The sequence below is a fragment of the Gorilla gorilla genome, chromosome 8 (assembly GCF_029281585.2).
Source record: "Gorilla gorilla gorilla isolate KB3781 chromosome 8, NHGRI_mGorGor1-v2.1_pri, whole genome shotgun sequence".
Classification (NCBI taxonomy): domain Eukaryota; kingdom Metazoa; phylum Chordata; class Mammalia; order Primates; family Hominidae; genus Gorilla; species Gorilla gorilla.
In genome coordinates, this window is record NC_073232.2 from 41372827 (window position 1) to 41388125 (window position 15299).

General features: G+C 36.8%; 1 protein-coding gene and 1 pseudogene across 4 annotated transcripts in view; both read right to left on the bottom strand.

The window, feature by feature from the left end:
- ADK (adenosine kinase) overlaps positions 1-15299 on the bottom strand; it is a 560128-nt gene that overhangs the window by 331908 nt on the left and 212921 nt on the right. The gene's annotated exons all lie outside the window — the stretch shown is intronic.
- On the bottom strand, positions 2738-7281 carry LOC109028439 (small ribosomal subunit protein uS2-like; annotated as a pseudogene).

The following is a 15299-nucleotide window of genomic DNA, read 5'->3' on the forward strand; positions in this document are numbered from 1 at the left end:
CTGAAGAGGATCAACCAAAAATTTTATTAGATATTTGTGAGATAAAGTAAAATCCTAAGTGCCCCAACCTACTGAACAGACGTCTGTGGGCTAAGGAAGCCCCAGAAAAACTTTAAAAACGAAGTTTCCCGGCCTTGATGAGATAGGAGGTTGGTCACGTCTCAGTATACCCTCTTCCTCACTACCTGTCATTAGACTATTTTTCCTAAGAGTTAAACAAACACCAGCCCTGGAAAAGAAAGAATGGAAAATTGTTCCACTGACCAACTGCCTGATGTTGTGGCCAGATTCCCCTCCCTTTTCATGGTTTTGACATGACTGCTGACCAACTTACAAAGCAATCCTTCCTGATAAACGACAATTGACCATGGACTGGTCAGTTTACAGAGAATGTGCACAAAGCACCTTTGAGTCCTAAGTTTCACCTTTGATGTATAGAGTCTGATTTTACCACATTTTTAATGTTAAGTCTCCATTCCAAAGTGAACATGGGACATATGTAACATGTTATGTTATGTTTGCTTATCATACATACATGTAACCCCTTTCATGAATACTCATAGCTCCTCCTATAACCTGTTAAAATATGTATGTTCAGCTAACCCATTTAGTGTAAAACTCCTCTCTCACCCATCGTCTTTGAAATGGCTACTTTTGATCTAATCCAGAGGCTGTGCTTCCCAGCCTACAGGTTGTAACCCTTCTCAGAAATAAAGTTCTCTTTTCCAGATTTACAGATCTCATGATTTTTAAGTTGACACAGTAATGAGAGTTTGGTCAGATGTCCAGTTACTAAAACACATGCTTTAAAAATCTTCTCAGATACCAATAATAACCTACTAGAAAAACAGTAAGGAAAATGTTCTATATACAATAGCAGAAAGAAAACCAAACAAACAAAAAACCTACACCTGAACATATTGATTAATCTCAGCATCATTAAAAGTGGAACAACCAGATATGATGGCTCACAGATGAGATAAAATGGAAATGATGGAGCATCACTTTAAGAAGATTCTTGCCTAAAGAAATAAAACCTGAGTTTAACCAAATCTCTAGCTCAAATTCTCAGCAAATACTAAATATGAAGCAACTAACCAAATTCAGAAAGTGAGATATTCTCCTGGAAAAATAACCCAGTTTCTCTTTTAAAAAAAGGTCAATGACAGTATAAAAAAAAAAAAAGACAGACGAGAGAGAGAAAAGCAGTAATAATAAAAGACACAAGTTACAAATATAGTGTTTGAATTCTTTAGATGCTGATTCAAATAAACTAACTGTAAAAGGCTATTTTTGAAACAATTATGAAATGCAAATCTAAATTGGATATTAAATAGCAGTAAGAAATTACCATTGTGAATAATATGATGGTGGGTTTTTTGAGACCATTCTCAGGCAATCTAGAGCATTTGAGGATGAAATGATGAGACATCTGGGACTTGCTTCATAGGAGAGGTACTTAAATCAGGGTTGGCAAATGTAAATAATTACTGAAGCTAGATAGAGAATAGAAACGTGGAGTTCATTATACCTACTATTCTTTCTCTGTGTATGTTTGAAACTTTCGATAATAAAAAGCTATGAAATAAATAATTAAAATGAAAAACTTGATATATGATAAGAAAACAAAAATGTACCCTAAAATGTTATTTCTTCCTAAAGAACCTACAAATTCCAATGTGATATTTTGAAAGTATCAATATGATTTTTAAATTCATGTGGAAGAATAATAAGAAAGTACCTTCTGAAATAGACGAGTAATAATGATGGGATTAAGGGAGCAGTTTACTACCAGGTATTAAAATGTATTATTTGTTAATTGCTTTAGAAACAATTTGGTACTAATATACAGATCAACAGAAAAATACAGAGTTCAAACACGGATCCAAGTACCTATGGCAATATAGTATTAAAATAAAGGTGATTTTTTTTTAGACAGAAATGAGGGAATTAGTACATTAAGCTGGCATAAAAACAGAACCATTTTCAGGGAAAAAAAGAAAAGTTTTTCCTGTCACACTTTAACCAAAAGTGTAAAAACAACAACAGCGGCAACAACAAAAACCCCACACAAATGAAAAAACAAACCAAAACAAAACAGAACCCATAAAGGTATTAGAAAATTCAGCCACTTATTTTAATAACCAAGACAGAGAAAGATTTCCTAACTTTGGCACATACACCAAATACTACAAAGAAAAATACTGATAGCTTAGACTTTGACATAAAGTGAAGATACCATAAAATCTTTGAAGAAGCCCCCTTTGCCACTCTCCTGGTGCTGCTGAGGTAGGACCAGCAGTTTAAAAAAAAATGGCTCTTGCCATTCTGGCCCCCCTTGACTGACTCTAATAAGAGGCTACAGCTTTGAGCCTGCCTATCAGCCAAGTGTAAATAGGTAGTAACAACTGTATCACGGTCCAAAATGCTGATTGTGAAGACAGGTAAATCAAATGACAATTTCCCAGGCATATCCACATCTATGGAGAGTCCATATTTTAGCCTGCCTACATCCATTCTTGCACAACTACAATTTTTTTAAAGGGCAATGATATAAACACTAACAAACAATAAACATATATATTCTCTAGCACAGTAACCAAAGAATGGCAAATGAAAATAATGAGAAACCATTTTTTATAATTTGACAGGCAAAGTTGTCATTTTTATATTAAAAAAAGCAAAAGGCAATTATCATTTATGGGGATGGTAAGGCATCATTTTTTAAAAATCTGGCAACAGACATCTACAAACGATATTGGTAATTACGTTTTTATAGGATAATTAAAATGTATAGAGTTCTTTTACAAAAAAGATTTATATGCAGAAAGTGTAAGGGGAGTCTGATTCATACCTCAATTATAACATCATCAAAATAAAAATGTTACTGAGCACCCACAATAAAATTAGGAACTTGTTAATCCAAGAGACTCTTATTATATCTAAAGTACTCTGTGAGGGAATAGAAGCACAAATAAAGTCATGAGAAGTTCATAGCTCTACTGGAGGAGTAAGCATGAAAACAACATACGAGGAGTGTTACAATAAAGGTACGAACAAAAAACTTGGAAAGCACCAAGGAATACGGGGTATAATGAAAAGGTCAAAGAGTAAATGACAGATATGCTGTTTCTTGAAGTTTGAAGATTTTACCAGGCGAAAAGAAGAAAAATAAACTAAAGTGAATTATACATAGAGAAACTCATATGCAAAAAAAACACAGAGAGACATGGGCATGCTTTCTCTGAATTTAGTAAAAGATGGGGTCCATAATAGCATATTTTATGAAGGACTAACCATGCATGACAATGACAAGCAGGCTGGGATCAGAGAGTTACCTGATAAATCTGTATTTCAGAAAGATAATTAGGCAACAGTGTACAGAAAACTAATCAAAAAATGGGAGATAATTCTCCCTGGGTCTCTGAAAATTATGATCATGTAAAACTCTTATCCACCAGTGAGGTTCCCAATGCTTAAAGACTATTTTCTTGTTTAGTAGTGATATTGACAAATAAGACATTTTACATTTGTAAGATATGCATAATTTAAGGAACAAAAACTCTGGCAAATGATCAATGTATCATGGTAAAAACATCACATATGGGTAAAATCCATTCGAAGGGTAAAACAGACCAATAAATATATATTCTTTATCAGCTCCTTAAGATATAATTCACATACTATGCAATTCATCCCTTTGAAGTGTACAGTTCAATGGTGTTTAGTATATTTGGAGTTGTATAGGCATCACCACATCAATTTTAGAACATTTTTCAACACCCCCCAAAAAAACCAGTTCACTCTTGAGTCATCACTTCCGAAAACCTCATCCTCACAAGTCCCAGGCAAACACTAATTTATTTTCTATCTCTAAAAATATGCATGTTCAGGCCACTTCTCAGACATGGAATCATAAAACATGTGTACTTTTATGACTGGCTTCCTTCATTTAGCATGATATTTTCAAAATTTGCCCATGTTGTAGCATGTATCAGTACTTCATTTCTTTTTTGTCAAATAATATTCTATTGTATGGATATTCCAAATTTTGTTTATTCATTTATCAGTTAGTAACACACTTGGGTTGTTTCCATGTTTAGGCTATTATACATAATGCTGCTATAAACATTTGTGCAAACATTTTCATTTGTCTTGTGTATATACCTAGGAGCAGAATTGCTGGATATGGCAACTCTAAGTTCAAATATTTAAGGAATTGCAAGACTCTTTTCCGAAAAGGCTGCACTATTTAACATTCCCACAAGCAATGCCTTAGGGTTCTCCAAATCCTTGCCAAAACTCTGTCCTTCTGATTATACCCATCATCCTAGCAGGAGTGAAACGGTATCTCATTGTAGTTTTGACTTTAATATACCTGATAGCTAATTATGTTGAGCATCTTTTTATGTGCTCCTTAGTCATTTGTATATCTTCTTTTGGGAAACTGCCTATTCAGATATTCTGCCCATTTTTTAAAGTGAGTTATTTGTCTTTTCATCATTATTGAGTCTAAATAATTCTTTATATATTCAAGATAAAACAGATATGTGAGTGCAATTTTCTCCCATTCTGTGGGTTGTCTTTTCACTTTCTTGATGGTGTCCTTTAAAGCACAAAACTTTCAAAACTTGATGAAATCTAATTTATTTATTCTTTTCTCTTATTGCTCATGCTTTTGGTGACCTATCTAAGAATCATTTGCCAGCTCATATCCTATGCCCAGTCATAAACATGTATCCCTATGTCTTCTAACGGTTGCAGTTTTAGTTCTTACATTTAAGTCTTTAATTCATTTTGAGTTAATTTTTGCATATGAGATAGGGGTCCAGCTTTTTTTTTTTCCCATATGGATGGACAGGTGTTCTAGTACCCTTCATTGAAAAGACTATTCTTTATGCCATGGCACACTTATAGAAAGACAGGTTACCATAAATGTGAAGACTTATTTCTGTTCTCAATTCTATACCATTAATAGATATGTCTATCATTATGCCAGAACTACATATTGGTATGGCTTCATCATACGTTTTTTAATTGGGAAGTGAGAAACACAATTTTGGTCTTTTTCAAGATTGTTTTGGCTATACTGGGTCCCTTGAATTTCCATATTAATTTTAAGAGCAGCTTGTCAAATTGTGCAAAGAATTTAGCTGTGATTTTAGTAGGAAATTTATTTTAGATCAATTTGGGGGAGAACTGCCATCCTAAAAATATTAAATCTTTTCAAAATATCAACATTTAATGTCTTTCCATTTAGTTTCCTTTAATGTCTTTCAATGTTATGTAGTTTTTAGAGTATAAGTTCCACACTTCTGTTGTTATATTTATACTTAAGTACATTATTTCTTTTTAAGATATTTAAATGAAATTGTTTCATAACTTCATTTTCAATTTGCCCATTAATATTGCTCAAAAATCCAATATATTTTTCTATCTTGATATTTTATCTGTCAACCTTGCTGAATGCATTACTTTTTTTTTTTTAAACTGACATTTATTTTCTGTCAACCTTATTTCCATGTTGCTTAAGAGCGTGTGCAATAACAGCTTAAGACCTTTCAGTGGTTGCTCCTACCCATTCAATGGCCTGAGCATTGGGAGCTGTGGACCAGCCTTCTGTGGCAGGCTGAGTGCTCCAGTCTTCAGTAGGGAACTGATGAATAGGCACAGAGGGCACCTGCACACCTTCAGACCAGTCTGCAACCTCAGGCTGAGTAGCAGTTAACTCAGGAGCTGGAGCAGTCCATTCACCCTGAAATTCCTCCTTGGTCACAGCCTTTTCAGCAGCAGCCTGCTCTGCTTTTTCAACCTCTTTAGGATCTCTGTAGAGTAGAGCTCAGGCATGAATTCCCATGGGTGTTCATGGGAAATGGTGCCACACGCGCACAAAACTTCCCGGGCTGGCATCCACCACATCAGACCCATTGAGTGAGCTCCCTTATTGTTGCATAGAATGGCAATGTCCACAAAGTGCAGAGGAGAATCTGTGTTACACAAAGCAATGGTAGATAGGTTAACGTAAGATGCCTCTGTGAGAGGCTGGTGGTCAGCCCTGGGGTCAGTAACCACAAGAAGCCGTGGCTCTTGGAAGGCTGCCTGGATGTGGTTAGTGAAGGTTCCAGGAGTGAAGTGGCCAACAATTGGAGTGGCTCCAGTGGCAGCAGCAAACTTCAGCACAGCCCTCTGGCCAATATTCCTGGAGGATATAACACTGACATCAGCAGGGTTTTCAATGGCAACAATGGCACAAGCTGCCAGCAGAAGCTTCTCCCAGGTCCTCTTCAGATTTATGATGTGGATGCCATCACTTTTCCTTATAGAGATGTACTGTTCCATCTGGAAGTCAAGATTGGTACCACCTAAGCAGGTTCCTGCTGCAAGGAACTTAAGGACATCCTCCTCCTTCATTTGCAGGACATCAAGGGCTCCAGACATGGTGAAAAGTTTCGCTTTAAGCTACGATGGGAATCCAGAAAGAACGCCATATGGACGCCTATGTGGGTAGTGTGAAAAGCCATTTATTACTTCTAGAAGATCTGTAGGGGACTCCTTAAGATTTTTGTTTGGTATATAAGATCATGTTATCTACAAACAGATACAGTTTTACTATTTCCTTTCCAATATAAATGGCTTTTATTTATCCAGTTAAAGCGTATGATTCAATGATTTTAGGTATAATCATACTTCTGTAACCATTACCACAAATCATTGTAGAACATTTTCTCACCCTAAGAAGAAACCTTGTACCAATTAGCAGTTACTCCTAAATCTTCCCATCTCCTTCCAATCCTAGACTGATTTTTCTAACATGTTTCCAACATGTAAACATAACACACTTTAATTTTTCCTTTCCAAAGCCCAAAGTTGCAATAGCTAGTATATACTTATAAATGATTTCATTGAAAACTGATCTTTCATCATAATGTCCTGAAACTAACAGTATAAATACATCTCCACAATAAAAATTGCAAAACCCTACTTTGAACTCACCGTAAAATTATTCTACATAATCAAAAATATTTATCAAAAGTTTACCCTAGCCTGGGTGCAGTGGCTCACATCTATAATCCCAGCACTTTTGGAGGCCAAGGCAGAAGGATCACTTGAGCCCAGAAGTTCAAGACCTGGGCAACATAGTATGATCCCCATCTCTAAATTTTATTTTTTTAAAAGAAGAAAATTTATATAATAAAAAATTGATCAAATATTTATAATAAAATATTTTAAATACTTTATCATAATCACACATATTTCAAACTGCCAGCAATGATCTAGAGGGCCAACTATATATCAGAAAGCCTGTAGAAATCTGGCAAAAAGGTAAAAAAGATGTTGCTTTCTCAAATTTTAGAGGGCTAACTGAAAACATTAAGTTAGTAGTCAAATGTACTTAACAAGGAAAGCAGATGGTCAATGTTACGACTATTTAAGCTAGTTCTGATTTCCTAATAACGATAATTGATACGTATGAGGTTATGGGAGAAAATATACACCACATTCATAACTTTTCAGAGATGTTCAGTACTTTTTAGAGATGGATTCAACTTAGGATTAAAAATTGAGGTGAGTTCAGACAACTCATTTACTGTCATATGAACATAAATTCCTTTAGTTTGTTTTTCTAATTTGTTTTAACAGTAGTACAGGGATTTGAATTAACAAATTAACTGTACATATTTAAGGTGTACAATTGTTTAAGTTTTGGCTTATGTATATAGCTGATGCACAATTAATCAATTTTAAATGGATCGTTCTATTAGTATCATATGTAAAGAATCTGCACACTTATTTTCATTCAGTAATGTTTTTACAGTTTTCAGAGTAAAGGTCTTCCAGATCTTTTGTCAGATTTGTCCCCAAGTGCAGCCTATTATTTATGTGATAGAAAATATTTCTTCTATTAAATTTTAATTTCAAATTTTTGTTCCTAGTACAGAAAACTACACGAGTTTTAAATACTGATCTTATATTCTGCAAGCGTGCTAAACTCAATTATTCATTCTAGTACCTTTTGTAGATTCTATAGAATAATATACATAGATGATCATATCACTGAAGTATAATGATTGATTTACTTCTGTTTTTTAATCTAGAAGCACTTCTTTTTCTTAACTAATTGCACTGGCTAGAACCTGCAGTACAGTATCAAATAGAAGTAGTGAAAGTAGACATCCTTGTCTTATTCCTGATCTTAGTGAGAAAGCATTCAGACATTCACCAGTAAATATAATGTTACCATTGGTTCCTTATAGATGCTAATTATCAGGTTGAGGAAGTTCCTCTCTATCACCAGTTTCAGGAGTGATTTTATGAGGAATGGATGTTGGATTTTATCAAATGCTTGTTCTGTGTCTTAAGAGATAAACATACAAATTTTCTTTAATCATTATTTTAGGTGAAGGATAAGTACAGTACTTGTTACTTCATCTTATCAAAAGCAGAGAGCCCCAACTTCCTTTAGATTTAATGAATAAAAAAATACTTAGACTTCATGAATGCAATCAACTATGCAAATATACAACTCATATTTGTTAGATAAAGAACTCTTCTAACTCTTTTTGTGGTACTGCTCTGTCTCTGAGGCTGAAGCACAGCGGCACAATCATGGCTCATTGCAGCCTCTACCTCCTGGTCTCAAATAATCCTCCCACCTCAGCCTCCTGAGTAGCTGGGACTACAGGCATGCACCACCACGCCTGGCTAATATTTGTAATTTTTGTAAAAATAAAATTTGCCATGTTGTCTTGGCTGGTCTTGAGCTCCTAGACTTGAGCGATCCACCTGCCTTGGCCTCTCAAAGTGCTGGGATTACAGGCATGCTCCACCATGCCAAAGTAGTAACTCTTTATCTACAATGAATTAGTAGACTCTTAAGTAAAATGGCTAAACTCAGCATAAATGGTTACCAACACCCTGGAGAAAAATACAGTACTGTAGCCCAATATACTGTATGATGAACAATAAGAATATTTCAGACAGAGGCCGGATGCGGTGGCTCATGCCTGTTAATCCTAGCACTTTGGGAGGCTAAGGCAGGCAGATCACTTGAGGTCAGGAGTTTGAGACCAGCCTGGCCAACATGGTGAAACTCCGTGTTTACTAAAAATATAATTAGTTGGGTGTGGTGGTGTGTGCCTGTAGTCCCAGCTACTTGGGAGGCTGAGGCAGGAGAATCACTTGAACACAGGAGGCGGAGTTTGCAGTGATCTGAAATGGGGCCACTGCACTCCAGCCTGGGCAACAAAGTGAGACTCTGTATCAAAAAAAAAAAAAAAAAGAATATTTCAGACAGAAACTTGAAGTAGATTAGTGAATTCTGGCAGAGCTGGAGTATAAATATGACCATGAAACCACTAACATTTATCATGATTATGTTAGAAGTATCTGATGTGTGATACCATGAAGAGGTAAATGACACACAGCCTCTATGTAGTAAATGTTTACCCTAGAATAAATTTAGAAACATTAAGTTAAAAAAAAAAAACACTGCAAAAGGTTAACTATAGCTGGGCATGGAGGCTCACATCTCTAATCTCAGTACCTTGTGGGGCCAAGATGGGAGGATTGTTTGAGCCCAGAAATTCAAGACCAGTCTGGGCAAGAAAAACCCTGTCTCTACAAAAAATACAAAAATTACCAGGCATGGTGACATGTGCCTGTAGTCTGAACTACTTGAGAAGCTGGGGCAGAAGAAGCACAGGAGGTCAAAACTGCAGTGAGCCATGTTCATGCCACTGTACTCCAACCTAGAAAACAGGTTCTGCCTCCTGCAGAATTATTGTTCCTGGGAAAAAGACAGGGTTAGTTTCCTGCAAACCTCTCCAAACATTATCTTGGTCAACCAATGCCAATACATAATTTCTAAAATGTATGTTTCTGTTTAAAGATTCCATATTTTAACAATTTATATTTACATCTATATATAATTATATTTAACTATTTATACAAATATTGATACTTCATATTTGATTTATTAACAATGAACTCACAGTCAACAGCAGTGTAACTTATGCCTGAACCAAGTTTGTCTATTACAGATTTTTATTCTCTCAGGTGTATCACAGCCTTCTTATGCTTAGAAACACTAGACAGCGTATCTGCACTATGCTTGGGAACCATTTTAAACAGAAAAATCAACAACAAAAAATGTGATTAATATGGCACTAAATACGCATTGAAAAGGACACTTGTTTACAGTATGACAGCTGAAACAAGGCAAACCATCACCTTCTTTGACCTCAGAGAGGAATGAACACATAAGGTAACTCAAAATTTTTGCTTCTCCAAATATGTTTACAAATGATTGCAAAAGCACCAAGTACTGGTTTTGGATTTACAAGTACATTTTAGTGAGTAGGTAAACTCACACATGCAAAGCTTCTGAAGAATGAGAATCAATGACCATGGCCTTTATCAACATTTTATTTAAGTGTCTCTTAACCATTTTTGAGTTTTAGATTCTTTTGAGAGTATGATAAAAATTATGTATCCTCAGAAAAATTCACTTTAAAAAACTGTAATTTCATGGACTTATGGACCTCCTGAAGTCCATTCCAACTGACAATCCATGAAACATAGTTTTAAAGTGCCAGCTTTAAAGACTCTAGGCAAAGAAGTTTTTTAAAGCATTCTTCAAAAATCATTTTAGATATAAACCATTGCTGAATGTGCTGAATATGAACTCTTCATATTTACAAAATAGTCACTGCTATACATTTTCTGAGTGTATAGTGCAACAATGATCAGGGTTTAGCAACTAAATTAAAGCTGGTTTCATAGAGGATATAATGCATTTGCAGTTTTTACGCTTTCTAGAGTAAATTTTTCTTATGGAGTACTAAAGAATCTACAGAACATAAGAAGAAAAGCAAGATATAAACTAATTTAGAGCGCTATTCTTGCTTCTTAAAATGCTCCGATTTGTGGGAGTGAACACATACAATGTGTGGTTTCATAGCACATTGATATTTGGGCGTTTTTGTTTTGCTTTCTGAGACAGGGTCTCGCTCTGTTACCTAGGCTGGGGTGCAGAGGCACAATCTTGGCTCACTGTTACCTCTGCCTACCAAGCTCAAACAATCCACCCACCTCAGCCTCCCAAACAGCTGGGACTACAGGTGTATACCACCATGCTTGGCTAATTTTTGTATTTTTTATAGAGATGGGGTTTCACCATGTTGCCCAGGCTAATCTCGAACTCCTAGACTCAAGTGATCCACCTGCCTCAGCCTCCCAAAATGCTGAGATTACAGGCATGAGCCACCATGCCTGTATGGCACACTGATATTTATATCAGATTTATAATTTTTTTTGGTTCTCTATGTATGACATATCTACAAATGTTGATTGTAATCCAGGATCTCTTTAGTCTCAACGAAAATTTTATTTGAAAGACTGCTAAAAATTTTATTTCAGATTTGCAACTGACAAATTAACCTAGCAATTGTTTGGAAGTGTTAAAAAGAAAGCAAAAAATATTTTTTTTTAAAAAGTAAACATCACAGAAATAAGTATCAGCAATTTGTTCAATATCAACCAATGAAGGCTACTTAATTGGCAGAGGAAATGACACCCTTTTTATAATTGCATTTTAGGATATAAAGAAATGCTAAGTAGAGTGTTCTATATTAAAACTTTCAAGACATACTATTTTAGTATAAAGACTTAAAATAATTTACTATGTTTTAAGTACAAAGGATCTAGAGATGCTGATAATATTCAAGTAATTATGAATAACAAGACTATAATAATAGATAACATCAAAAGTCAAAATATGGTTCTGCTTTGATAATCATTAAACCTGGCAAGGTTCCAGGTCTGATCACTTAAAAGGTATTTCTTGGTTAAAAATAAAAATCAAATAAAAAATGGGAAAGTAAGTTGAATATACATTTCTCCCAAAAAGATGTATGCATGGACAACAAGCACATGAAAACATTTACAATATCATTAGTCATTAGGAAAAGGCAAATCATAAATACAATGAGATATAACTTTATACCCACTGAGTTAGATATTAATAGTATTTAAAACTGGAAAATAAAATAACAAGGGTTAGTGAGGATGTACACAAACTGGAACCCTCATAAGTTGCTGGTGAAAATTTATCTTATTGTAGATGTTGTAGTAGACAGTTTGGCATTTCCTTAAAAAGTTAAATATAGAATTACCATATGACCCAGCAATTAAACACTCTTCCCAGGTATTTGCCCAAAATGAATCAGCCAAAGCATTTAGGTAAGACAAAGAAATAAAGGGCATCCAAATTGAAAAAGAGGAAATTAAATTAGCCTTGTTCCCAGATGAAATGATCTTATACTTAGGAAAACCTAAGGACTCTACAAAAATGAATCAAAATCAGGCATTCAAAAGGCAGAAACAACTCGAATGTCCATCAATTGATGAATGAATAACAAATGTGGTATAGCTATACAATGGAACATTATTCAATCAAAAAAAATGAAGTGCTAATATATGCAACAAAATGGGATGTACCTCCATGACATTATTCTAAGTAAAAGACCAGACAGAAAAGGTCACATATAGTGATGATTTCATGTATATGAAACCTCCAGAATAGGTAAACCCATGGACACAGAAAGCTGATTAATGGATGAACGGGGCTAGCTGGAGGGGAGAATGACAAATGACTGCTTGATGGGTATGGAGTTTCCCTCTGGGGTGATGAAAACTTAGAACTATTTAGAAATTATGGTTGTGCAGCATTGTGAATGCAGTAAATGCCACTGAATTGTATACTTTAAAATGATTTATTTCACATTATATAAATTTTAAATCAGTTTAAAAGTTTTCTTAATGATAAGGCTGTTTTTAACCTAAATGTTAACATTAATTACTGAAGCATTGTAAAGAAATGGTATTACAAAATTTGTTTCTTAGTAGGGTTTTCAGTAGCTCTATGGAACGCAGATTGGAGGACAGCCAGGCTGGATGTGTGGAGAACAGAGGAAAATTGTTCTGTAATCTAAAAGAGAAGTGAATAAACTGGAGAAAGGGAGAAAGAAAGTGTCAGGAAAAGACTGTGGGAAGTAGTGATCACTACTGTAGATTCTGTAAAACTCCCAGGAAGATAAAAGAGAAGAAATCACAAGTAGTACCTGACACTCCAGCTTAGTGTTAGAATCCATTGGAATTCATTTGAAAGAGGTTGCTAGAACACACATACACACACACACACACACACACACACACACACACACCCCATAGCCTTTGCCTAAAGATAAAGGAAAGGAAAGGAAAACATTAGAAGAGCTGTAAGAGTAGGAATTGCCAGCTGTGGAAAAGGAAGAAGAGGAGCCAGAAAAGGAGAAAAACCTGAGGGAAAAGGTATCACATAAGCTAAGCAAGACACGAAAAGTTTCAGAGTTATGGTAAGGTCAACACTGATAAATGCCAGAGATAAGTCAGACAAGAACTGAAAAGTGTTCACTGGATTTGGCAACTAAAAGGTCATGGGTGACTCGTGCCCACTGGATTTTAAAAACGTGGTGAGAGCAGCTGAATGCATCAGAGATAAAGAAGTGTGAACTACACTGTCAAGAAATTCAGCTGAAATGAGGATAGATAAGGCGAATGTTGGAGAGTTTGCCTGTTTGTTTCAATAGTGGGATAGGAGCACATTTACAACAAAGTTAGCAAAGATCAAGAAGAGAACAAGGTTTGAGATTAGACTCAAGGCATGAGAAGAAAATATAGATAAAAGGTTTTAAATACAGAAGGAAAGAAGGGAAAGACCTATTCCTCAAATATGGGTAGCAATAAGAAGGTACAGGTATGAATTGTAATTAAGTGTGGTTATGTATAAATACACCAAAAATACTTAATGATTCAAATGATTGCTTACTAGAAGTTGAAAAGTTATCTCCTATGGGTGTGTCTCTGAGTCAGTGAGACAAGGGGCTCCAGACTCCATGCCACAGATCCCAAGGGAGGCCCCAGACTCAGCCTCAGCTCCTCCTGCTGCAGTAGGGGATACATCCTATCTGTGCAGAAACAGGAACCTGCTGGGAGATGGGTGCCCATTTGAGCTAATGAGACAGGCACACCAACCTCCATCCCACAGCAGATCCTCAGGTGGTCCATTCTCAGCTCTGACCCTTCTTGCTGTGGTCTGAAAATAATTCTGTGCAGAGATCTGCTGGAAGAGGGGTATCTGTCCGGACAAACAAGACAGGCTCTCCAGATTCTGCAACACAGGAGATCCTGAGGGAGCCCAGTCTCAGCTCCAGCCTTTCCTGCTGCAACCAGGAAACTATCTTGTCTACAGGGTCTACCGGTGAGATGCATGCTCAGACCAGGTTCTCCAGCCACTATCCCACAGCAGATCCTGAGAGGGTCCAGTCTCAGATCCAGACCCTCCTCCTGCTGTTAGGGAACTCTCCTGTCTATGCAGAGACCTGCTGGGAGACATACGCCCATCTGAGCCAACATGACAAGCACATCAACCTCCATCCAACAGCAGATCCCAGGATGGTGCAGTTTCAGCTTTGGCTCCTCTCACTGCAGTTGGGGAAGTATCCTGTATGTGCAGGAACAGTCAGGGCAATGCACACCCCTCTGAGCCAAGACCAGGCTCTCAATCCTCTGTCCCATAGCAAATCCCAAGGGGGCACAGTCACACCTCCAGCCTCTCCTGCTGTAGTCAGGGAATCATTCCATCTATGGAGGGACTTGCTGGGAGACACACGCCCAACTGGATCCATGTGACAGGCATATCCATAGTAGATACTGAAGGGGCCCAGTCTTGGCTCCAACCCCTCTTGCTGCAGTCAAGAAACTGCCCAGATACTGGGACCTGTTGGGTGATGCATGCCAATCTGAGCCAATGAGGTGAGCCAATCAGCCTCCTTTCCACAGTAGATTCCAAAGACACACAGTCTCAACTCCAGCCACTCTCTTTGTAGTCAGGGACCTATCCCATCTGTGCAGAGATTTGTTGGGAGGCACACTCATCAGGACCACTAGGAGAGTCTTCTGGCTTCAGGTGTCTGGACAGCATTCCCAGGCAGCCCAAGTACCTCCCTTGGGTCTTCCCGAGGTCCATCTGGGCCAGAAAGCTGTGTCAACCTTGGAGCCCTTGCAGGACTCAGAAAACCTGGGCTTAAAGCATCCTCTAGTGCTGAGATGGCTGTAATTGGTCAGAGGCTCAGGGAATGCAATAATAAGTCAGCTTTAGAATCCCTGGAAGGCCTCTTGAAGAAGGACAGGCACAAACAAAGCCAGGCTGGGAAGACTAAAATAAATTACAAATCCCTCAATGCACAGACATCATCACA